Source organism: Ahaetulla prasina, chromosome 2 (assembly GCF_028640845.1).
Source record: "Ahaetulla prasina isolate Xishuangbanna chromosome 2, ASM2864084v1, whole genome shotgun sequence".
NCBI lineage: Eukaryota > Metazoa > Chordata > Lepidosauria > Squamata > Colubridae > Ahaetulla > Ahaetulla prasina.
The window spans coordinates 9,686,161-9,708,720 of NC_080540.1; the positions used below are offsets into that span (position 1 = coordinate 9,686,161).

At 44.6% G+C, this 22,560-nt stretch overlaps 2 protein-coding genes across 3 annotated transcripts in view; both read left to right on the forward strand.

Moving 5' to 3' along the window:
• Positions 1-22,560, forward strand: part of LOC131193503 (zinc finger protein 84-like) — a 97,902-nt gene that overhangs the window by 53,886 nt on the left and 21,456 nt on the right. Inside the window, exon 3 of one of the 2 annotated variants that reach the window (XM_058173742.1) lies at positions 12,136-12,305. The exons of the other annotated variant lie outside the window; for it this stretch is intronic. The gene's annotated coding sequence lies outside the window, so the exon portion shown is untranslated. The remainder of the gene's footprint in view (positions 1-12,135; positions 12,306-22,560) is intronic. 2 annotated transcript variants of the gene reach the window in all.
• LOC131193488 (zinc finger protein 850-like) overlaps positions 1,228-22,560 on the forward strand; it is a 201,406-nt gene continuing 180,073 nt past the window's right edge. The window contains exon 1 of the mRNA XM_058173705.1: positions 1,228-1,283. The gene's annotated coding sequence lies outside the window, so the exon portion shown is untranslated. The remainder of the gene's footprint in view (positions 1,284-22,560) is intronic.

Below are 22,560 nucleotides of genomic sequence, written 5' to 3' on the forward strand. Positions count from 1 at the left end.
TTACGAGACTGCCTGCTGTTACCCTATGCCTCCCACCGACCCGTACGCTCTCACAGAGAGGGTCTCCTCAGGGTGCCGTCCGCCAAACAATGTCGGCTGGCGGCCCCCAGGAGTAGGGCCTTCTCTGTGGGAGCATCGACGCTCTGGAATGAACTCCCCCCTGGCCTACGTCAAGTGCCTGATCTTCGGACCTTTCGTTGTGAGCTAAAAACATATTTATTTATTCAAGCGGGACTGGCATAAATAGTTTGATTTTAAATTGGGGTTTTATTAATATTTTAAATTTTAAATTCATTTTAATTATCAGCCGTTCAGTAATAGTTATATTTTAATTCATTTTAATTGTATATATCCTGTATTTTATTTTGGCTGTACACCGCCCTGAGTCCTTCGGGAGAAGGGCGGTATAAAAATTTAATAAAATAATAAATAAATAATAATAATAGTGATAATTCCATCCTGGTGACACACCAGAGGACTCACACAGGAGAGAAACCCTTTGAATGTCTTGACTGTGGAAAACGTTACAATCAGACTTCCCACCTGGTGACACACCAGAAGACTCACACAGGAGAGAAGCCTTTTGAATGTCCTATCTGTGGGAAAGGTTTTAGGTGGCCATCTCCTGGAGGGCCTGTTACCAAGTTCGCTTGGTCCGCCAGTTGCGTCCCTTCCTTGACCGGGATGCCTTATAGAATAGAATTTAGAATAGAATTTTATTGGCCAAGTGTGATTGGACACACAAGGAATTTGTCTTGGTGCATATGCTCTCAGTGTACATAAAAGAAAAGATACGTTCATCAAGGTACAACATTTACAACACAATTGATGATCAATATATCAATATAAATCATAAGGATTGCCAGCAACAAGTTATAGTCATACAGTCATAAGTGGAAAGAGATTGGTGATGGGAACTATGAAACGATTAATAGTAGTGCAGATTCAGTAAATAGTCTGACAGTGTTGAGGGAATTATTTGTTTAGCAGAGTGATGGCCTTCGGGAATAAACTGTTCTGTGTCTAGTTGTTCTGGTGTGCAGTGCTCTATAGCGTCGTTTGAGGGTAGGAGTTGAGACAGTTTATGTCCAGGATGCGAGGGATCTGCAAATATTTTCACGGCCCTCTTGATTGCAGTATACAGGTCCTCAATGGAAGGCAAGTTGGTAGCAATTATTTTTCTGCAGTTCTAATTATCCTCTGAAGTCTGTGTTTTCTTGTTGGGTTGCAGAACCGAACCAGACAGTTATAGAGGTGCAAATGACAGACTCAATAATTCCTCTGTAGAATTGGATCAGCAGCTCCTTGGGCAGTTTGAGCTTACTGAGTTGCAGAAAGAACATTCTTTGTTGTCCTTTTAATGATGTTTTTGATGTTAGCTGTCCATTTGAGATCTTGCGATATGATAGAACCCAGAAATTTGAAGGTTTCTACTGTTGATACTGTGTTGTCAAGTATTGTGAGAGGTGGAAGTGGAAGGTTTTCCTAAAGTCTACCACCATTTCTACGGTTTGAGTGTGTTCAGTTCCAGATTGTTTTGGTTGCACCACAAGGCTAGGACCTCGCCTATATGGATTCGTCATTGTCTCGAATGAGACCAATCACTGTTGTGTCATCTGCAAACTTCAGTAGCTTAACAAATGGATCATTGGAGATGCAGTCATTGGAATACAGAGAGAAGAGAAGTGGGGAGAGCACACAGCCTTGGGGGGCCCCTGTGCTAATTGTACAGGTATTTGATGTGATCTTGCTTAGCTTCACCTGCTGCTTCCTGTTGTTATGCACAGTCACTCACGCTCTGGGTTGCCCTCGGCTGGATTATTGCAATGCTCTCTACATGGGGCTGCCTTGAGGTGCACCCGGAGGCTGCAGTTAGTCCAGAATGCAGCTGCGCTGAGTAGTAATGGGAGCAGCCGTGTATTCCCACATAACACCACTGCTCCGTAGTCTGCACTGGCTTCCTGTAGTCTTCGGGTGCGCTTCAAGATTCTGGTTACCACCTTTAAAGCGCTCCATGGCTTGGACCCGGTACTACGAGACTGCCTGCTGTTACCCTATGCCTCCCACCGACCAGACGCTCTCACAGAGAGGTCTCCTCAGTGCCGTCCAAACAATGTCGGCAGCCCCCAGGAGTAGGGCCTTCTCTGTGGGAGCATCGTTCTGGAATGAACTCCCCTGGCCCACGTCAAGTGCCTGATCTTGGACCTTTCAGAGCTAAAAACATATTTATTTATTCAAGCGGGACTGGCATAAATAGTTTGATTTTAAATTGGGGTTTTATTAATATTTTAAATTTTAAATTCATTTTAATTATCAGCCGTTCAGTAATAGTTATATTTTAATTCGTTTTAATTGTATATATCCTGTATTTTATTTTGGCTGTACACCGCCCTGAGTCCTTCGGGAGAAGGGCGGTATAAAAATTTAATAAAATAATAAATAAATAATAATAATAGTGATAATTCCATCCTGGTGAGACCAGAGGACTCACACAGGAGAGAAACCCTTTGAATGTCTTGACTGTGGAAAACGTTACAATCAGAATTCCCACCTGGTGACACACCAGAGGATTCACAGACGAGAGAAACCCTTGAATGTCCTATCTGTAGGAAAAGTTTCAGTCAGAATTCCCACTTAATGATACACCAGAGATTTTACACTGTGGAGAAATGTTTGAAATGTCCAGTCTGTGGACATTACTTCAAGCATAAATCATCCCTTATTGCACACAAGGTAATCCATATGAGGAATAGTAGATGAGTTTACAGAATGCTTGAATTTCATTTGTGATCTCCCATTGAAAGTATAGATGAGAAAGTGATTGTTTGAATTTTGGCTTGATTCATTTTACTCAAACGTTTCTCAGGATTAAATGTGTAGGTGGAGAGAAAAGGAAAATGGAAATGGCTAATTACCATTTTCAGTGGGCCCTGGATTCATCCCTGTTGTGAACTGTGGTAATGGCCCAAGGCACCACACGGCGTCCTGCCGCAAGCATAACATACACAGATATGACTCACATTCTTCTCTGCCTTCTCAGAAGGGAAGCAAGAGTGAAAGAAAATGCAGTATACTGGAAATAGTTGGAGTGCATTAGAGGAGTTTAGCCAAAAGGAAAAAGATAGCTGATGGTAGCTTTTTAAAATATTATTTCCTCCAAAAAAAAAACCTTGAATCAATGCTCCATCCAAGAAGGGATTGAGAGTATTTTTGATGTCCTTGAGACTCCAAGAATGTCAGTGGTGGAAAAGAACCACAGATCTGCCTATTGTAGGAAAAGCAAAGATTATAAAACACACCTGATTATGCCGAAGAGGATCCACACTGGGAGTGGTTGGCACAGGAAATCTTCGGACTTCTGTTTGGAGGAAGGGAGAATTATCAAGAATGTTTGTACTACCTGTCTTGTAGGAGTAGCTGCACACCCACTATTCACAGACACATGGAGTTTATCCCCTTCACCTTCCTCCACATAAAACAGGAGTCCTGAAACTTTTTAAACGGGGCCAATTCACGGTCCCTCAGACTGTTGGGGGCTGGACCAGCTGGGTGGGCATGGCTTCTTGTCATGTGACTGGGTGGGCGTGGCCAATTGAGCAGTCCATTAAACAATACACAGCAGCCTCCTTTTCTGTTTTTTTATGGATGAAGTTTTTGCTCTAAGGTGTTTGTTTTTTTTACCGGGGGTGGGTGGGGGGGGGTGGGAGGGAGAGATTGGCAATGCCTGGGGAAGGAAAGACATGCTTTCCACTGGTCTCAGGACTATATTTAAAGGGCTAGCTAATGTCAATGGTGTTGGGAGATTCATTGGTGAGGTGATAGTGACTGGATGTGCGATGTTCACTGGTGCAATAACTGGAGTTGGTAAATTGACAGGTGTGTTGAAGTGGTGGGTTTCAAATTTTTAGTACCGGTTCTCTGGGTGTGGCAGGGGAAGGATACTGTAAAATCTCCATTCCCACCCCACTCCAGGAGAAGGTTACTGCAAAATCCCCATTTCCTCTCTGTCAGCTGGGACTTGGGAGGCAGAGAATAGATGGGGGTGGGGCCAGTCAGAATTTTTACTACTGGTTCTCCGAACTATTCAAAATTTCCGCTACCGATTCTCCAGAACTGGTCAGTACCTGCTAAAACCCATCTCTGGTGTGGTGAGTGTTAACAGAGAAGTCATGGACAAAGCAAGGGCTGGTTATGGTAACAGGGTGGCCTAAGCTCATTGGGCTGGAGATGTTAACCATGCTCAAAACATTGGCTGGGCTTCTCATATTCATTGCAGCAGCCACAAGGCGAGGAGGTGCTCCTTCAGTACTCGTGTCCTCCCCAATTGTCCGCAGCTGTGCCGCTTTCTCCAGGAAAGCAGCCGTATCCCGAGCGCGTCCTTTCACAGCCCTTTCATGGGCCGATTATGCCGAGAGGTTTCACACTGGAGAAAAGCCGTATCAGTGTTCCCAATGTGGCAAAAGCTTTAGTCAGAACAGCTTCCTGTGGCTTTTCTCGCGGCCAGCGGGCTCACCACGAGATCGTCCGGCCAATCCGCACCGGACGGAGTGAGAACGAAGACGCGAGTTCAATTCTCCTCGGGTGAGCAAGCCCCGAGCTAGCCCGAGACAAACTCTTTTATTGTGTATAGGTAAAAATGGGTGGTTACAAAAGGTAAGCAGGGGAGGTTACATATTAGCATATATTCAACACGTGAACACGTGACTGCAAGCACATCCACAAGCCTATGATTTTGGGAGAAAGATCATGATTCTTGGGAGGAGTTTTACCATGAAGTGGTTCTTTGTTCTCTGCTTTTTGCCTACGTGGTACAGCAAACAGAAATACATCTTGAGACATCCTGACTACATACTAATAAATCTCATATAATTGTGTGTAGGAGCAAACTTCTTTTGAAGCTCTGTGAAGCTGACCTTATCAGAGAAGGAATGTTCTGTGGCTATCTCATAGGTGTTGTTACATTTACTGGCAAACATCTTTGTAACCTTGGCATCAAACAGATTTCTGCTTACATGATAACAATTAGCCAGACTTACCTATGCTGATATTTTTGCACATAAGCAATTTCTCAAAACTTGCTCATGCTTATATTTGCACATAAGTAATTTCATAAACAGTTTCATAAAGGGGTTCATATGGCATAATATCGCAACATCTCCTCTGTTTTTATTTTTTATTTTTTAGGACCAGACAATCAGTCGGTTTCATGGTGGTGTAAACACAGATATTAGCCATACTATCCTTGTCTATTTCTTTTTCATCAACCAGGCAGGAATAGTTAGGTGCAGTTTGGGTGTAATCATCTTCGAGTTCTTCAATAGCCAGTAAAGATAAACTTTTAGAAATTGTTCTAACAAAAATAGGTAGAATACAAGGTAAATTATACATCCTAATGCAATTATACCAACTACAACTATAATAGCTTGTAAATCATATCAAAGTTAAGTCCTTTAGTTTTTTCTTTGAGTCCTGTACAATGTCAGATGGTCAATATAGAAGCAGCATTCGTTCTTTAAAGCCACACACAATCCACCTTCTTGGAGGAAGAGAAGGCCAAAGGAGCGATAAATGTCTCTTGTAGGAAGAAAAGAGTCAGTTGCCATCAATCTTTTGATGGTAGGGACGGATATGTCGACCAGGGCCTCAAGGTCTCACCGTTGATGTGGATGTTCGCTGCTGACAGAAATCTCAAAATACAAATCCTTACATGAATACATAAAACAAGAAAAAACCAAACTGTCTTAAAAAGTCTTTTGATCGTTACATGTTTAAAAGACATGAGAAAGGGTCCCCTCCTCCTCCCTTTCTGGGTGAAAAAAGGCATTGTTGGAGGATTAGGGAGGGGGCCAAGGGGGAATAGATAGCTTGCATGTAGAACTGAAATAGAAACAACAAACATACAAATCTCAGTTTTGTTTTTTAACAAAGGTACTATGTGGAAGACAGAGAAAAAGACAATCAATCAATAAAAACCCAACTCCCACCCTTTTTATTTATGTGTGGAAGTTGGTCACTAACAAAACCATGCTATCAAAAACTTTCAAAAACAAACCACATTATATCTTAGCAAAATCACCATCTGTCTTACTTTACTCATACTTTTCTAACTTCCTAAAACTTTCTCAGCACTAGTATCAAAACATCCTCTTAACTCTCTCTTCACATACTGTAACCTTCTAACTTATCACATCCTATAACTTTCTAACGTATCTCTGAAATAGTTCCTAAAACAGGGCACATATTGTGCTGCTAAAAAAGAAAAAGAAACAATACAAACAGCAAATAAGGGTTTAAGCTGTTGGGTGAGTCAGTTTATGTGGAAAACCTGAGTGCATTTTTCAAAAAACAGATAAGAAGATAGCCATTTGTCTGAAATGCTATAGGGTTTCCTGCCTGGGCAGGGGGTTGGACTAGAAGACCTCCAAGAGTCCCTTTCAACTCTCTTTATGTATGTGAACAGCTTCAAAAATACAAAGCTAAATGAAACATTTTGAGTCAACTCAGTGCTTTGAAAACATTTATAAATGTATAGGTTTAATCAGGCAGTTTAAACCTCAAAAAGTTCCAGAAAAAGGAAAATTAAAAATTAAAAGCAAAAGCAAAATTATATGCATGATTAAAAATTAAAATCAAAATTGTTTTCAGGGTTAAAAAGAAAATATGTCTGCATAATTTTTACATAGCTTGTTACAAAAGCAATACTTCCAAAAAGCCTAATTGTCCCTCCTTCTCAGACAAGAAGAGAGAAAAAAATGGAGTGGGGTGAATGGTTCTCCCCGTAGCCCACCTTTTCCTGGCACTGCAAGGAACGAAGGGGGGGGTAGTTAAGATAAGCCAGCGAGGAGAGAGAGAGAGAAAAAACTTTTAAAAATAGTCTGAGCTATCGCACCCATGGGGGAAAAGGAGGGTGCTCTGGGGAAGGAGGCAGTGTCCAGTAGCTGAAAGGCAACAGGGAACTACAGCATTCTTTCTAGTTGAGGATGGCTGAAGGGACCGTCTTTAACCAAATACGGTCTGGTGTGTCTGGCTGGAACCCAAAGCACTCGGTCCGGCAGCTGGATGGCTGTGTAACCTCGACCCCAGGTGATGAGATCAGCAGGCCCTTTCCATGTCAGGTCAGGTAATTGCGGTAGTATACCTGTGGTTTGGGTAGACCTGCAGATGGGGGAGGGGAAAAATGTCGCTCTGCAGCGGTCGCGAGCGGTTGTCCAGTTAAGTTTAAAAAATTCAACACATATAAACAACGATTCAAGGTATCTTGCACTGCTGGGAGGCCAGGGCATTTTCCCCTGTTGTTTGGTGTATCGGTCAAGGGCTGTTTTAATGTCTGGTTGGCGCGTTCTACCAGAGCTTGACCTTGGCTGTTGTATGGAATTCAATTTGTGAGTAATGTTCCACCGTCGCAGAAGTCTGCAAATGCAGCACTGGTGTAGGCAGGACCATTATCTGTTTTTAGTTCTTTGGGGCATCCCAGCGATGCAAAGGTCCGAATACAATGATTGATTACATGTTTAGTGGCTTCTCCCCTTTGTGGGGTGGCCATGATGAAGCCTGAGAAGGTATCCACTGATACATGCAAAAATTTCCATGGGGCAAAGGATGGGTATTGAGTAACATCCATTTGCCAAAGATGACAGGGCACTGTTCCTCTGGGGTTGACCCCATTGGAAGAGAGTTACCTTGGCGGCTGCAGGTAGGGCATTGATGTATTATAGCAGATGCCTCAGCAACCGTTAAACCAAATTGTTTCATGGCGCCTTTTTATTTTGATGAAAATAAGCGTGACTCTCCCAGGAGATTGGAGAGAGAGACAGAACAGATAGTGAAGTACTAACAGAGGCAGCGGCAGCTGCAGCATCGGCCACATTATTGCCTTTTTGAAGTATTCCAGGCAGAGGCTGGTGGCTTCGAATGTGTGAAACATGAAAAGGAAGATGTCGAGCAGAAATGAGTGTTTGTAGTTTGAGAAACAAAGATAGCAGTTCTGCATCGAGGGAGGGAGCCAGATATGACTCATAGAGAGAGCTAATAATTTGAGTGACATATAGACTGTCTAAGATGAGATTGAAAGGTTCATCAGAAAAGTTTTGAAAAGCCAATATAGAAGCAAAGAGTTCTGCTCTCTGGGCAGATTTTTGAGGAGGAGTAATTTTAGTGTACCACTGACCACCTTTCTGCCAAGCACAGGCACCATAAGACTTGCTGCCATCAGCAAAGACAGTGAGGGCATTAGGTAGTGGTTGGGGAGAGAAGGGGGAATTCAGGAGAAAGGAATGGTTCTTAGAAGTAGCAGTCGTGGGTCTGGTGGCGGATGGCAGGAGACTTCTCCTGGCCATTCGGCAAGTGCAAATTGCAATTCATCAGAAACAGACAACAAAGATTCCCAAATAGACAAAGAAAAAGGAACATATAAAATAGATGGTTCTATTCCAGCGAGGAGTTTACTCCTAGATCTAATCTTTGTAATGAGCTGCGCTAATTGTGTAGGCTTTGAAGTTAAAGAAGTGCGAAGTGTGAGGAAGATGAAACCATTCTAGGATTAGAAGTTTCTCCTCCTTTTGAACTAATGCCCCAGTAGGGAGCATTACAGTGTTGACAATGAGCATGCCAAATGGGATGTTAGGAGCAAGTCTGGCTACCCATATGTGTTTTAGGGTTAGATTGACTTGATGCATGGCATCGTTGTTGATCGGTCAGTTGTATACGGTCTGATGGTTGAGAGCCTTGTGTGAGGGCTGTGAACAGTGGAGATAATTGAGCAGTGGTTAGAGCTGTGTAGAGCGAATCCAATTCAGTGTCCCCAAGTATTGCTGTAGCTGAACTAAAGTGGGCTTGTTTGAAAGGTAGAGGTTGGCACATTTGGGGCCGCTGACCTGAGAACCGTATATCCTAAATAAGAGAAAGGGGGGTGGGATTGAATTTTTTCTGGGGCAACAGTAAGGCCACCCTTCTGAAGGGTGTGTAAGAGTTTTGGCAATTGCTGTTTGACTGTGCCTGGGGGCCCAGGCGCAGCGACAAGAATGTCATCCATATAATGATACACAAGAAAAGAAGGGAACAAAGAACGAAAAGGTTGGAGAATTTTCAATGAAATCAGAATACAACTCATTGGGTTTCTGGCGGATAGAAGCAAAGAAGGAGACGGATGACTTAGGGTCATCCACTTTGAGAAAGGCAGATAAGATTATGGCATTAAGTGGAGGGAACAGGGCATGGGGAAGCAGCTTGCAATGCAATGGTATTAACAGCACCTTCCCTAGAAGATGGTCAGCGGTGATGCCGGCCGGGAGGTTCCGGGCCACCACCACTCTTACCTTGCCGCCAAACAGATTCAAAATCAGAAATTGCGAAGAGGAAAGAAGCATAGAGGCAATATTTTTCCAATCTTCCGAATCAATTCATGACCATTGGCCATGGAATTAAGCAAACCCTGGTATAAGGACTCTGAATCCCATATTCTGCCACTGCCCTTTTAAGATCTTTAACCATTTTGAAATCAAGGGTTGATGACCTCGAATTTTTGATTAGGATTTTGCGGGTCATCTATAAGGCCAATAGGAAACATTTGCAAATCCTCTAAGGAAAGGTCCCCGTTGCCATCGCTCTCTTCAGTCCAGCTGCGAGAGCAGAATGAGAGAAGTCTCCCCGTCCGCAGTTGGCGGAGGCGGAGGGGGGGCAGATGGTGGAGATGTTTCAGTTAAAGAGGCAATGTTGGAACATTTTACCTCAAGAGATTTTTGCTGCGTGGAGGCATCCTCGTATGGAGGTGGAGATGCAGCGTTGAGCGCCATGGCATCGCTCGAATCTCTGATAGCCTTTTCATAAATCTCCAGGCTAGTAACAATTACTTGACAAGTTACAATCAAATCATGATTGGCTTTAGGGGGGTCATTTAAATATTTCAATATACGCCTCCATTTTTTAGATGTAATATCCCCTGAAGGGGGATAGCTGGGATATTTTTGCCAAATGAATTTCAATAATTTGACTAGATCATTGCTGAAATTGAGAGTAAAGGTTTGCCATGGTTCATGCAAATAATTTTTGAAGCCAAGATAAGGTCTCCAAGTTTTTGGAGGTGCGCGACCTGAGGCTCGGACAACCCTTTCTCCATACTCACTAAGTCTGACGACTGGAATGCCTCACTGGCGAAAGTATGGGGGCATCAAGGCGAACAACCAGGACCAGGGATCAAATCACGTCGGGGTCACCAGTTGTGGCTTTTCTCGCGCCAGCGGGCTCGCCACAGATCGTCCGGCCAATCCGCACCGGACGGAGTGAGAACGCAGCGAGTTCAATTCTCCTCGGGTGAGCAAGCCCGAGCTAGCCCGAGACAAACTCTTTTATTGTGTATAGGTAAAAATGGGTGGTTACAAAAGGTAAGCAGGGGAGGTTACATATTAGCATATATTCAACACGTGAACACGTGACTGCAAGCACATCCACAAGCCTATGATTTTGGGAGAAAGATCATGATTCTTGGGAGGAGTTTTACCATGAAGTGGTTCTTTGTTCTCTGCTTTTGCCTCGTGGTACAGCAACAGAAATACATCTTGAGACATCCTGACTACATACTAATAAATCTCATATAATTGTGTGTAGGAGCAAACTTCTTTTGAAGCTCTGTGAAGCTGACCTTATCAGAGAAGGAATGTTCTGTGGCTATCTCATAGGTGTTGTTACATTTACTGGCAAACATCTTTGTAACCTTGGCATCAAACAGATTTCTGCTTACATGATAACAATTAGCCAGACTTACCTATGCTGATATTTTTGCACATAAGCAATTTCTCAAAACTTGCTCATGCTTATATTTGCACATAAGTAATTTCATAAACAGTTTCATAAAGGGGTTCATATGGCATAATATCGCAACAGCTTCCCAGTTGTTCATGGAAAGGCTCACACCAGAGAAAAGCCCTACTAGTTGTCTCAATGTGGCAAAAGTTATAGCAAGTAAGCCAAGCTGATAATACACCAGAGGACTCACACAGAGAAACCGCACTTATGTCCAGATTGTGGGAAATGTTTCAGTCAGAATTCCAATTTGGTGATACACTAGACAATACACACAGGAGAGAAACCATATGAATCTCTGGTTTGTAGAAAAAATTTTTCGTCAGAATTCCCATCTGGTGATGGACCAAAAGACTCAGCCATGAGAAAGACCCTCTGAATGTCCAGATTGTAAGAAAAATTTCAGTCGAAATTCCAGTTTGGTAGTAACCAGAGGATACACACAGGCAAAAGACCCTCTGAATGTCCTGACTGAGAAAAGGTTCAGTCATAATTTTGAACTGGTGATACACCAGAGGACTCTCACAGGAGAGAAACCATATGAATGTCATGTGGGAAAAGGAATGGTATTTGGGAGTGGTTGGCATAGCAATTCTTCGGACTTCTGTCTGGAGGAAGGGAGAATTATCAAGAACGTTTGTACTACCTGTCTTTTAGGAGTAGCTGCACAACCACACTATTCAAAGACACACGGAAGTTATCCCCTTCACCAACCTTCACATAGAACAGGGGTCTTCAAACTTTTAAAATGGGCCAATTCGCGGTCTGTGAAAATGTGGGGGGGGCGGACCAGCTGGGTGGGTGTGGCTAAGACCTCATGTGACTGGGTGGGTGTGGCTTGACCTCCGGCTGGTTCTTGCTCTGTTGCACTAAGGCCCAAATAATCCTATTTCGTTAGCCATTCCATGGGGAGGGGATATGCCTCCTCAGTCAGTTTCCTCACTGAAGAGGTAGCAGAGATTTCCAAACCCTGTCCTGATTGTAACTCACAAATGATGCTGCCCAGTTGCCCAGTAAAACAGAATAAGTTGCACTGGTTATCCACTGCATTCCCTGGGAGTCCCAGGGCTCACTTCAAAAATATTCATAGCCTGGCTTGCACACTGGCTAATCTTAATTTGGCCTCAGAAATCCTGGGTGCAATAAACTAAGGCAGGTTCAGGAAGCAATCCTTGGAAATGGGCAGCCTTAATTATCTCCTAAGGCACAATCATGGCTACAAAAATTTTTGGGACATATGTTTGCTTCAAACTTGACTGAAAGCTCACAGAATGTGACATCAGACATCTAAGAAGAATTGGCCCAGAAAATCGGATACTATACATTTCTACTTAACAGAACTTCTGCTCTGGCTGCTAGACCTTCGTGGTTGGAAGACTCTCCTTTTGGGGGCCACTGCCATCATCATCATGAGAATCCTCTGCTGCCTCCACAGGTGTATTTTCCCTTGTCTCAATAGCCTGCAAAAATCACCTCCCATTTCAATAGACCCCAAGTAAAGATGCCAGGTAAATATCCCTCGTGATGTGCCAGGTATACAGAAAGTATAGAGACCATTCTAATAGTTCGTAGGTTGGGCAATATATGTAAATATATATATATATATATATAGCCCCAAAGGGGGGAATTTTGGGAAGCCCCAGAGAATGAAATATTTTGGGGGATATTAAAAGAGCTAGAATATTATATTTCTCCAAAGGAGAAATGGAGAAATACATTCTTAGAGGCAGAAAGCAGCCCTCAGTCTTTCTTAATAGCCTACAGCAGATGCTCATTAAGAAATCCTGGACCAGCCTCTTCACAAACAAAATACCTTCACCTCCAGGTGACGGGATTAAAGACAGGACATGACCTTAACCTACGCATTGAAAAAAAAGTGGAAGCAATACGGGTCCATTATGAGTGTGAGTGTGGCTTATGTGGGCGTGGCTTGATGGTCATGTGACAGTGGGCATGGCTTGATGGTCATGTGACTGGGTGGGCGTGGCCAACTCAATGTCTCGCATGTCAAGGGGTACCTCGCCTGGCCCCTCCCCTCCCAGCCATTCCTTGTCACACCCAGCCTCAACATATCTATAGTTCTCTGAAAATGTTGTTCACCTTTTTTCACCTTTTATTTATTTATTTATTTATTTATTTAGTCATAACAGTATATATAAGCATAAGCATGAAAATAACTATATAATATATAAGCATATAAATGAGCATAACTATGTAATAACTATATTAATTGGATATAATGAAAGGAATAAATAGGACAGGAACGGTAGGCACGTTTTGTGCTCTTATGCACGCTCCTTACAGACCTCTTAGGAATGGGGTGAGGTCAATAGTAGAGCGTTTTTGGTTAAAGCTTTGGGGATTTTGAGAAAAGACCACAGAGTCAGGTAGTGTGTTCCAAGTATTAATAACATAACATAACATAACATCAGAGTTGGAAGGGACCTTGGAGGCCTTCTAGTCCAACTCTGTTGCAGAACAACTCTGTTACAGAAGTCATATTTTCTGCAATCAAGATTGAAACGGTTAACATTGAGTTTAAATCTATTTTTATCTCTTGTATTGTTACGATTGAAGCTGAAGTAGTCTTCAACAGGAAGGACATTGTTGTGTCTGCGCCCCCCAAGCCGGGCCCTCTGCCAGAAAGTGACTCGGAAAGTGAGGGGGAAGGGCCATCAGGACTTATCTCTGGAGTACCGGCTTCCCTGGCTCAGCTCCAGGAGCCAGAGGCAGGCCATGTGGAGGAGATAACGAGTCCTCCGTCCCCTGACCCTTCCCCCCCCAGGCCACGCCTCCAGACCCGGCTGATAGCAATCAGGCCTGGCTGGACCCTAGGTTTCGTAGGCAGGAGAGGTGGGAACAACAGAAGCAAGGGTGGGGCAGGCCTAGGAAGTGCTGAGTCATGGAGCCACACCCCATAGGATATAAAAGCAACAAGGGCTGCTATACCACTTCATGGCAAGCAAATCAACTGCTTAGAGGGAGAATTAGAGCTGAAGTCCTGTTTGTTCCTGGTTTCTTGGCTGACTCATCGGCATCAAGAGAGATAACAGAGACACTTGACAGACGCTCGCTAGTTTGCTGCCAGAGCTGATAGTTGCCGGCTAATTAAGCCATCGCTCGTGTCTCCCGGACTGAGGAGGGGGACAGAACAGACATTGCAATAGATGATTCTATAAGTTAAGCACAGGTCCTGTCGAAGGCGGTGGAGTTCTAAGTTTTCTAAATTCAAGATTTCAAGTCTGGTGGCATAAGGTATTTTGTTGTATTCAGAGGAGTGGAGAACTCGTCTTGTTAAATATTTCTGGACATGTTCAATTGTATTGATGTCTGAAATGTGGTATGGGTTCCAGACAGGCAAGCTGTATTCAAGAATTGGTCTAGCAAATGTTTTATAAGCTCTTGTTAGCAGTGTAGTGTTTCTGAAGAAGAAGCTTCATAAGATTAGGTTTACAACTCTTAAAGCCTTTTTTGCGATGTAGTTGCAGTGGGCTTTGGCACTTAGATCATTGGATATGAAAACTCCAAGATCTTTAACAGGGTGGGGGTCATCTGTAAGGTAATGTCCATCAAGTTGTACTTAGTGTTTGGGTTCTTTTTTCCCATATGTAAGACTGAGCATTTGCTGGTTGAGATTTGGAGTTGCCAAGTTTTAGACCATTCAGATACAAAGTCAAGGTCTTTTTGAAGGGTAATAGTATTGTTGGTGGTGTTAAATAGTTTGTTGACGTCGTCAGCAAAAAGAACACAATCAATCACAATCACAAAAAACACAATCAAACAATCAAACACAAACACAATCACACAAAAAAGAACACAAACTTTATTATCTACATACTATAGATGTACTTTCAAGGACCACTGAAAGGAGGAAATGGCTCACATGCTTTGTCCAAGAGTGTGATAGGTCACAGACTTTTAAGGGGCTGCCAGAAAGAAGGGGGGTGGCAATGTGTTTTCCAAAGTACCAGAAGGCGAAACAAGAAGCAATGGATGGAAACTGAACAAAGAGAGAAACTTCCACAGTGTGAACCAATATAAGTGCAGAAATATTTCAGTCATAATTTCACGTATAAAATAGTCATTCATGTAAAACAGCCTGCACATTGTTCAAAATAGGTAATTAGTATGTTTGACAGCAAGCCTAAAAGTCAAAGATCACAAGAGTGCTGCTTTCTCTGTATGTATACAAAACATCACATATCAGGAATAGCATATTAAGATGGACTTATGCAACCTGATGTACAAAATAAACACACAAATATTTATGCTCTGGACTATAGACATTGAATGCATGTAAATCCCTGTAAAATATAAAATTTTTATGTTTTATAGATGGCATTTAGACCCCAAAAAGTTGTCATGTATGTATCCTAATGTACAGGCTAAATGTTGGAGATGTGATTGTGAAGATGCCACTTATTACCATATATGGTGGACTTGTAAAAAAGTTAAAGCATTTTGGATTAAAGTATGGTGGATTATACAGAACATTCTGAAAAAGAAGATCAAGTTTACTCCGCAGTTCTTTCTACTAGGAATAATTATGGACTGTACAGCTATAGAGACTAAATTGATTTTGAACTTAATAACAGCCGCAAGACTTTTGATTGCTCAATATTGGAAGAAAGAAGAATTACCTACAATTGAAGAATGGACACTCAAAGTATCAAATCTGGCAGAAATGGCAAAAATCTCTGCTTACTTGAAAGACTATACACAAGAAAATATATTTTAGAATGGAAAATGTGGATTGATTATATTCAAAATAAGTATCAGATAAAAAAATATCGAATAGCATATGAGTAAATTTAGGAAATATTTTGTATTAGATATATTTCTGAAGGAGAGGGGAATTGAGAGTGTGATTAAGTGTGGAATGACTAGAGATTATAATTTAGGAATTATTTTGGATTATGATTGTTAATTTTGATACCCTGCATTTTGTTCTGGGAAGTCGGGGTTGGGGGGTGGGGGGTAAGGGGGAGGGGAACTGGGGGGGGGTTTGAGAGTAGAGATGGAGTAATGGTTAATGTACAGGGATTATTGAAGGTGTATAAATATAATTAATGTAGGGTCGGGTTTGTCCAATTACCATTTTAGAACGGTGGGGAGGGAGAAAAGAGAGAGTAGGAGGTAGGAAAGAGGAGAAGAGGAAGGAAGAGGGGTAAAAGAGGGAGAAGGAAGGTGTAGGGTGGAGGGAGGAGAGGATGTAGATAAGAGAAGGAGAGGAAGGTTTGGAAAGTAAAAGAAGGTAGAAGAGGGAAGAGTGTTGTTAGATTCGGGCAATAACGAGGCAGGAGACCAGATGAGTAACAACAGCTCTTTACTATATGGTGAACCCAGCAACCGCAAACGGTAAAAACCCCTCCTTATATACAGTTCAGCTGGAGGCTATCAGCCAATTAGCAACGCTCTATTTTCCCTCAAAACCCTTAAAGATACATTACACTCCTCCTCCCAGAAAACTTTTACCCATAAAATGAATAATTATTTTTCAACGTAGTCACGTAAGTATGCAGGCGTCTCCTAACTCTTTCGGACCTCGCAGTTCATTATCTGGGAGTGAGTCGAGCTGGCGGAGGGACTGTTCGTTCCTCTCAGCTCCTCCTCCAGGCCATCCGGCCTTGGATTACTGCAGAGTCGTTCCTGCTTTCCTTGGAGGGACGGTTGGTGTCGCTGGAACTCAGATAAGTCCTGCGGTTTTCTCGGGTTTGAGTTAGCTGTGGATTCAATCATTGGATAGTCAGGGCCTGTTTGCCTGTTTCTAGACTGGTGGCTATTCTTTTCTTAACTGGTCTATGTCATCCTCTATTTCTCGAGATATGATTTGGGCCAGTTGTTTCTAGGATTGTTCCCTTTGCCAGTTTGGGCCTTCACCATAATTGTGTGCCCACTGTCAATTCTCTTGTTTTGCCCGGTGTTGTTTTGTACCCGTCTGGTGTGTAGTTCGGGTTTAACCGGTCTAACGGGCATCTAAGCTTTCTCCCCATCAGTAGCTCTGCTACACAAGGGGTTCTGTGTTGTACCGCTAAGAAGGTGTCAATTTTAATTGCCAATCCCGGGTCTGATTCTGGACAATGCCTCTTTTGCGCTCGGACGAAACGCTCTGCAAGGCCGTTCGTCGCAGGGTGGAAAGGCGCCGAGAGGACATGTCGGATGCCCTCCTCCAAGTACCCCTCAAAAGGGTCGCCGTGAACTGTGGCCCGTTGTCTGAAAGCAGTGTGTCTGGTAACCCGTGTGTTACAAAAGGTGCAGGACTGAAATTACAGCCTCTGCGGTCATGGATTTCATTAGAATGATTTCCAGCCATTTGGAAAATCGTCTACCACCACTAAGAATGTTTGGCCGTGGAACGGGCCGCAAATCGATATGGATTCGGGACCATGGGCCCTGGGGTTTCTCCACTCTCGGATTGGGGCCGTTGGTGGTAGTGGTCTGGATTCCTGGCATGCTTGGCATTTCCCAACCCTATCGCTAATCTCCATGTCCATCAAGGGCCACCACACATAGCTCCTGGCTAAACCCTTCATTCTCACGATCCCAGGATGGCCTTGTGCAGAAGTTCCAGAACTTTTTCCGCAATTCTCTGGGACTACCACCTATCCCCCAGAGCAGACACCCCTTGCACCGACAATTCCCACGCTTTTTACAAATTCCTAAACGCTCACCCGGCAGTAGCTCATCCTCTTGCACCCAACCCATTACAGTCCTTAATGTAATGTCCTTGTAAGCCGAGCCACCTCCTTGGAAGTGACTGGACCAGAGTCCAAAGAGTCAATTAACAAGACGGGTGTGCCCGGAGTGGGGTCTTCGATAGTCGCTGGTAAAGGGCATCTGCTCAAGGCGTCTGCATGCCCTAACTCCTTTCCTGGCCGATGTAGCAGTTTGTGCCCAGAAAGATAGTCCATCGGGTCAATCTGGGCGAAAGTGCCACGGGCGTTGGTGATCGCCAGCAACCCTAGCAAGGGTCTATGGTCTGTGACGATTTCGAAGTCGCGACCGAAAACATATTCATGGAACTTCTTTACCCCGGAGACTATGGCCAAGGCTTCCCTATCCAACTGACTATAGTTCCTTTCAGCTGAGGACATTGTTCGGGAGTAAAACGCTATAGGGGCTTCTGTGCCATTTGGCAGCCTGTGGCTGAGCACAGCCCCCACTCCGTAGGGGGATGCATCACAAACTAGCACCAATGGTAGTGTGCTATTGTATTGTATCAATAGGCTATCGCTAGACAGGAGGTTTTTTATTGCTTCGAATGCTCTAGCTTCCGCCTTTCCCCAAGACCATGCAGCATTTTTTCCTAGTAATTTGTGTAGCGGCTCGGCTATGGTAGCCTTGTTTTTTAAAAAAACCGCGTAAAAATTTACCAGACCCTCTGTTTTGTTTTGGGGTGCTGGGGCCTTTCTGATTGCCCTAACCTTGCTCTCAGTGGGGTGGATCCTCCTGTCTATCCGTAGCCCAGGAATTCTGGATCCTACCCGATCTGGCACTTGTTTAATTTGACTTTTAAACCGTCGGACCGGAAAATACTTAAAACTTTTCTCAGTCGCAAGTTCTTCCATATTGTGGTGGATACCAGTACGTCATCAAAGTGTACCACCCGGGAGCCCCTGAAGCTGCTCCATTAAATTTTGAAATAATCCTGGTGCCACACTGACTAAATTGTAACCTGGTGCATTTGAAAGCACCCTGTTCTGATTGTTTGAGTCTGGTAACTGCTGATAGGCTTGGGCCAAATCTAGTTTAGCAAAACCTGCCCCTGCCCTAACGAGTGTAGCAAGTGTTGTACCACAGGACGGGTAAGCGCTTTTGCAAAGCTTTGTTAAGCGTCGCCTTGTAATCGGCGCAAATCCTGACTGACCCGTCTGGTTTCACTGGGGTGACTATTGGCGTCTCCACTTTGCATGATCGACTGGCACTAGTATCCCTGGCTTACTAGTTTGTCCAGTTCCCGGTCAATCTTGGGCTTCAGGCGAAGGAACCCTCCTAGCCTTTAAGCGGATAGGGGCAACTTGAGGTCTAGATTGAAGGAGATAGGGGTCCCTTGTACTTGCCCAGGCAGTCTTTGGCGTCCTCGAACTCCTTCATGAGTTCGCCCTTGAGGTCGACTTCATTTGGAAGACTCGGTCACTCCCATGCCCAATGCCGGAACCAGTCTAGTCCCAACAAACTCGGAGTCCCGCGATGGTGATGGGCAGAGTTTTTCGAACTGTCCATACTTGGCGTGGACGTCGCCCCTCGGACAGGGATCCTGTTCCTTGATAGTCCTGCACCTGTGGCGCAGTTTGCGTTTCATTCTAAGTTGCTCCAGGACATGATCGTAATTGAAGATCCAGTGTCCACTTCCATTCGGCACGGCACTCCTTGATGAGTGTTTTAACAAAGATTTTTTCTAGGCGTGTTGATGCCTGGCCCACTCTCACGGTCGGTCTGATTCAACCGCGCCTTTTTTCCTTGACCAATCCCGGGCGTTTCACGGTTCCCGCTTTGATTAGTCGGTTTGAATTTTGGCGGGAAGGTTGGGGCGCTCGGCAGGCTTTCGCGATGTGCCCTTTTTTCACATCGCCGACCGTGGCATCCCTAAATTTGCAATGTTGCGTTGGTGTTGGCCCCCGCAACTCGCGTCGCCCGGTCTTCCCTCTCCGGCCTCCCGGTGTGGAAGACTTCTTCCTCTTCCTCCTCTTCCGACTCGGCCTGGACTTCCTCGTTGTGGACGGGGTTGTTTCGCTGCCGCCCCTGGCGCGACCGGCTTTGTAGTGTTTCTGCGCTTGGGTAGACATCTCGTGAGCCCTTGCCTCGTCCAGGGCGATTGCGATGGGTTGCTTCTGGACAGCAGCCGCCCGTCAAACGGATGTCCCTGACCCCCAAATTAGTTGGTCGAAACAGCGCGTCTTTCTCGGTACTCACAATGGTTCGCGGCTTTCCTCAGTGCTGCCATGTACACACTGATGGACTCGCCCTCTTGCTGCATCGCTGCCTTAATTCGAACCGTTGAGCGAACTTGGAAGGCGTTGGTGCATAGTGGGCTTTCAAAACAGTCTGCAGAGTTTGCCACGGTACCGCCTGTACGGCGTTGGCTCAAGCGATTCACGGTGTCGAAAACCTCGGGACCGAGTGACTCAGGAATCGCCCGTTTCCTGTTGTCCGAGACTCCTTGGAGCTCGTTGGCTTGAAACACTCGAAGCCAGCCATATGACCCCATTTTTCTTTGGCTGGGTCGAATGGCGCTGGCGGTGTATAGCTGGACATCGTTGCTAACCGCCCTTATTTTGCTGGGTTCGTTCCTGGTGCTCTTTTGCCTCGAAATCCCACCTTCGTCGCCAGTGTTAGATTCGGGCAATAACGAGGCAGGAGACCAGATGAGTAACAACAGCTCTTTACTATATGGTGAACCCAGCAACCGCAAACGGTAAAAACCCCTCCTTATATACAGTTCAGCTGGAGGCTATCAGCCAATTAGCAACGTGCTATTTCCCGCTCTATTTTCCCTCCAAAACCCTTAAAGATACATTACAAGTGTTAAAAAGGGGGGTGGTGACTGGGCAAGCCCAACTAATTGTATATAACTGTACATTGGATGAATTATTTGATATGATTGTAAAAATAAAACTTAAAAAAATAAAATAAACACACAAATATTTATGTAAGACCCATTATGAGCCTTTGGGAAACAGATAAAACTAATAAAATAAAAGCACACAAAGCAAACCTCAAAATTACAAAATACTGTAAACTGTATAAAAATCCTTGTACTCATCAAGCTAATTTGTCAGCTGTCACAGAACTGCATGCTGTGGTTCTGCTCATTAATAAACGGGCCTTCTTTCCTAAGCAGCTAGCCTCCATTTTATCTCCAGAGCCTCTCTCCCCGCTTGGAACTGAACCAGATGGGTTTTTCTTCCAATATCCTGCTGTGATCTTTTCTTCTTGGAGGTGCCTGCTTGTTACCCCGGTGGTGGCAGTGCCAAGATGCTGACAAATTTGTTGCAACAGCCTTGGTGTTTGAGCTGTGAGAAAGAAATTATATTTTGGAAAATGTTTCATTTCTAAAATAAAGCATTGTGCTGCTCTTTAAATAGCTTTATGAGAATGAAAGAAATGGATATTCTCAGCATTGCAGTGAATGTGGGGGTAAAGCTGTCTTCCCAACACACGGGAGATGTTTCTATTTCTTTCATTCCTCTCTCAGGGCTTCTTTTTAAACATGTCCAAATAATCCGTACAGGTAAAGAAAGGAACAATAATTGGAGCAGAGAACTGGTATTTAGCCATGCAAATGAATCATCCTGATTTTGCTGAGTTTAGAAGACACCAAAATTGCAGCTTTATTCATTTCACAACTCAAAGGACTGGTTCTATATATTTTTTCTAGTGGGTCACTTTGCATAAGATCCCTCTGCAAAAGGACGCCCACAACTAGCACCAGGTCAGGGGTGAGAAGGAACCAAGAACCTTGTTAAGTTTGGGTATTGACGAGGCAGGAGACCAGGTTAGTGACAACAGCTCTTTAATATAGTGTGACCCAGCAAAACTCTGGAGAAAAACCTCTCCTTATATACACTTCAGCCTGAGGCTGCATCCAATCAGAACCGAGATATTTCCCGCCTAAAACTCCCGCCAAAACTTACAGTAATACATTACACTCCTTCCCTCCCAGAAGGCACTTTGCCAATATTTGCATATTACTTCTCTACGTAGTCCTGCAGGTACGTGGGCGCCTCCTGACTCTCCCGGACCTGCAGTTCACTTTCTGGAGTTGAGTCGAGCTTGCCGGAGGGACTTTTCGTTCCTCTGAGCTCCTCCTCCCGCCATCCGCCCTGGATTATTCGCCGGCTCGGACCTGCTGTCCTCTAGAGGGACCGGAGGGTGTCGCTGGACCTCGCCTGACTCAGATAAGTCTCTGTTTGGTTCTTTTGCTTACGCTTTCTGTTTGTTCTGGCGCCAGTCAGCTGTGGGGTTAATTAAATCATAGTCAGGGCTGTTCTCGCCTAATTCTGCCTTATCGCTCAATCTGTTTCTTAATTGATCTATGTGGCGCCCAGATTCTGCCATCGCCTAGTTCCACTAGATAAGATTTGGGGCCCGCTTTGTCTATGACTATCCCCTCTTCCAGTTAGGGCCGCCGCTGTAATTATGTGCCCACACGAGTCTCCTATGTTTAACTCGGATTCTATCTGGTTTTGTTTTGAACCCGTCCTGCGTAGTTGGTGTAGCCGGTCTAGCGGCACCGTAGCTTCCGCCCATTAATAGCTCGGCTGGGCTGCGGCCGGTGGCCACACAGGGGTCCTGTGTTGACGGTTAGAATGCGCCGATTTGTGCCTGCCAATCGCCGGGCCGCTCGTGATAGCGCTTCTTCGCACCGACAAAACGCTCAGCAAGGCCGCTCGACGAGGGTGGAACGGCGCTGAGAGGGCATGTCGGATGCCCTTCAGCCAGGTACCCTTCAAATAATGCTGCGTGAACTGTGGGTCGCTATCGGACACGAGGGTGTCCGGTAGCCCGCGTGGCGAAAAAAGGTGTTTTAGTGCTGAGATGACAGCTCCCGCGGTTGTGGATTTCATTAGATGATCTCCAGCCATTTGGAGAATGCATCCACCACAATTAGAAATGTTTGGCCGTGGAAGGCCGCAAAATCAATGTGTATGCGGGACCAAGGGCCTTGGGGTTTCTCCCACTCCAAAACTGGGGCCGAGGTGGTAGTGGTCTGATTCCTGACATACCTGGCATCGCCAACCCTGTCACTGATTTCCTGTCCAT